This window comes from Microtus ochrogaster, linkage group LG9, assembly GCF_000317375.1.
Source record: "Microtus ochrogaster isolate Prairie Vole_2 linkage group LG9, MicOch1.0, whole genome shotgun sequence".
Lineage (NCBI taxonomy): Eukaryota > Metazoa > Chordata > Mammalia > Rodentia > Cricetidae > Microtus > Microtus ochrogaster.
The window spans coordinates 37,464,083-37,467,586 of record NC_022034.1 but is presented as its reverse complement, the minus strand read 5'-3'; the positions used below and the strand labels follow the sequence as shown (position 1 = coordinate 37,467,586).

Genomic DNA, 3,504 nt, shown 5'->3' with positions numbered 1-3,504 from the left:
GGAAGCATCCCCACAATTTCTAAGCCATCCTTTTTCCAGCACATCTTGTAGGCAGGACAAATTGTAGGTCTAAGGGTTTGCAGTTGGGTTGGTGTCCCAGTCCCTCCACTAAAAGTCTCACCTGGTTATAGGAGAAAAGAGGTTCAGGCTCCATATCCCCTACTGAGTCTTAACTAGTCACCCTCACAGATTCCTAGGATTTTCCACTATTCGAGGTTTCTAGCTCATCCCAGAGACACCCCAGATCCTAGTTGTCTCTCTCAGTACGTTTTTCCTCCACCCCCCCCAAACTGATCCCTCCTGTTCTGCATATGTATTACAATTGTGTAATTTGGTCTTCTTGCAGGACTTCTAACAGTGAGAATAGGGGCTGTCTCTGACTCTGTTGCCTGCTATTGGAACCCCTTTCTTTTACCAGATTGCCTCATCCAGACTTCATAGAAGATGGGGTGCCTAGTCTCACTGCAACTTTATATAGCATGGCTGGCTGATATCCATGGGAGGTATGCCTGCCCTGTGTCTGAATAGAAGCAGCGGAGGATGAGAAGATGGGGGACAGGGAAGAGGGAAGGTGGGAGGGAAGAACTGTGAGGAGAGGTGGGAGGGGAAAATATTGGTTGGGTTATAAAGACAAACAAACAAAATAAAAAATCAAAACAAAACAAAAGAAAAAAAGAAAAATAATCTCCAAAAAGATTAAATTTTTTTTAAAGTTTGTTTCTTCTTTAATATGGGTAGAATAATAATGGAAGATTCACATAGTATCATGCTAGAAAAAGGAATTGTTTCCCACTTAGGAGAAAAAAGTATTTGAGTCACTTATTTTTGGCATCTGAAGTACAGCTAAGTGGAAATCATTTTATTTTCCCTCATTTTGTCATCTTTATATATCTAATATTATTTGTTCACTCCTAATTCACTTGGTGAGGTGTTATTGATCTTTTTGACATCATTACGGACAGAAAGGATAATATTTTTCTTTCCAGAACTAAACCAGATTAAAATTCCCATTTGTATCCTCAAACTAAACTGTGATTGGATAACCTTGATATTCATGTAGAAGCTAAGACGTCAAAGGAAAGGGAAACCCTTTGGCAAGTATGTAGAAACATAGAATTTTGGTAATCTAACATGTAACCACCCCAGTGTTTAAAACATTATAGATTGTGCTTCTGTTTCTAGGAAGATGGGTTTGTCAGAGCGATTCTTTTTTCAGCCCTTCTAACTAAGTGGAAGTAAAAAACCTGAGCATCAAATGTGTGGCCAACATAAGAGCTGAAGGGGTGGAAAGAAGTCAGTACTACAGGGGACCTTGTTCTCCAAGGAGGGTTGCAAGGTAAATTCTTCTTCTCTGTTTCTCCTATCTTCTTTCCTTTTTTTCTTCTCTTATTTTCTTTCTTGTTTATTTTCCCTCCTGTGTTTTCTTGGTCCATATACACTAGATTCAGAGTTGAGCATCCCTGAGTCTAAAACTGAGTCCCAAGCCCTTAGGGAAGCCTGTTCTTTCTCACCAAAGGATAGGAAAGGGGCAGGGTAGCAGGAAACAGTTTATTAGATAATGACCCCTTCTTCAGTCAATGCCACAGGAAAAAAACAGAAACAACTATATTCTCATTCCTTAGCAACCACAGCAAAGAGCAGGGAACAAAGGTTTCCTCCATGGCCAGGTTATGAAGTCTGAGAAGCCAAACAAGAACTGTAGATCTTCATTTCTTCTAGGAATTAAGAAGAGTCCGCTATTCCTCCATGTTAGGGAATCTCAATTCCTAGCTCCACTTTACAGTAATAGAGCACCCTAGTCCACCCTATTGAAGTGATGCCAGAAGAGATAGTGTAAGAGTCCTGACTGTTTACCAATGCTAAGCAATAATGAGGACCATCCTTAAGCTGCAGTGTCTGTGAGAGGCACCCAGGAGCCTCAAAGTGTCCTCTGACCTATCTCAGCCTTGATGTCATCAGCGAGGGGCTAGGGTTAGAGGGCCATTCATTCAGTGCCTCTCAGCCACAATGACAGCCCTTCCCATTGTCAATCTTTGTGGAGTCTAATGAGGACCCTGGTCCCACTTGACAGAAGTGATCTAGCCTTTTCCTTCCCCTTGCCAAAACTTTATGGGGGTGAATTAACAAAAGCAGAATTCTTTTTTTTTCTTTTTTCTTTTTTTAATGGTGAAAAAGTGTGTATTTAGAATTAGCCGGCTGGGCTCAGTTTAGATGATTCCAATTTTGTTGGCAACATCCAGAGCATCATAATCAGGAGCCAATTGAACAGACGCCTTCTCTTCCTTGGGCCTTACGAGGGTGTTGACTTTGGCCACATCGATGTCGTAGAGTTTCTTCACAGCCTGTTTGATCTGGTGCTTGTTGGCCTTGACGTCTACAATGAACAGAAGTGTGTTGTCTTCTATCTTCTTCATGGCTGACTCGGTGGTCAGGGGGAATTTGATGATGGCATAGTGGTCAAGCTTATTCCTCCTGGGAGCACTCTTCTGGGGTATTTAGGCTGCCTTCGTAGCCGCAGGGTCTTAGGTTGCCAAAAGGAGGGCGATGTGTGGATCTTCTTTTTGTGGCTGTGGACGCCTTTCAACACTGCCTTCTTGGCTTTCAAAGCCTTTGCTTTAGCTTCGGCTTGGGGAGGGGCAGGGGCTTCCTTCTTCGCTTTTGGCGCCATCTTGACCCCAAAGCAGAATTCTTAATTAAAACCCAGAGTTTTATAACGTGATACCCTAAATGTCCATGTGTCAATTAAACTGCAATTAAAAAAATAGTCACCAAACCAAGGAGCTTCTCGATATGAATAAAACGAGAGTCAATGGAAGTGATTATCTGACAAGTATTTTAAATTAACAACTGTTAAATGCTTCAATAATCATTTATAAATATACAAATTAAACCAAAGAAGAAAAAAAGTCAGGCAGGTCTCAAAAAATAGCTGGAAATGAGGACAAACCAAAGTGGAAAAACTGGAAATTTAGAAGTAAAAAATAATGCAGTTACTAAAATAAGAAAACAGCTGGAGAACGGAATGTCCCAAAAATAATCTTCAGGTTTGGTGGCAGGAGCCAGAAATCATCTCCTTGGGCAACAGAGGAGAGGAAATATGTGACCAAAAGCAGCAGGACCCACGGGACAGTAACCAAGGGACCAACATTCACGCCTGTACAAAAGTAAAGAAGATGGCAGCAGCACTGATAACACCCACGAAAAGTATTGAGTGAAAACTTCCTCAATTTGCTTAACAAAATCTTTACGAACTTCTAAATTCAATAATTGGAGTAAGCTCCAAAAAACATCACTTAAATCAAATTCACAGATGTAGTCAAAATTTGGAAGATCAAAGAAAAAAGTTTAAAAGTAGAAAGAGACAATATTTATGCGGCACCAATCTGGAAACAAGGTTTCTTAAGAACCATAGACGTGTTTTCTTTTTCTTTTTTTTTTTCCAGAGGGAAGATATTATTTTATTTTTTTGTTTTTTGTTTTTTTTAAATTTATTTATTTATTGAG

General features: G+C 40.2%; 1 pseudogene; it reads right to left on the bottom strand.

The window, feature by feature from the left end:
- Nucleotides 1–2,207: 2,207 nt before the first annotated feature.
- Nucleotides 2,208–2,668, bottom strand: LOC101990939 (annotated as a pseudogene).
- Nucleotides 2,669–3,504: the final 836 nt, after the last annotated feature.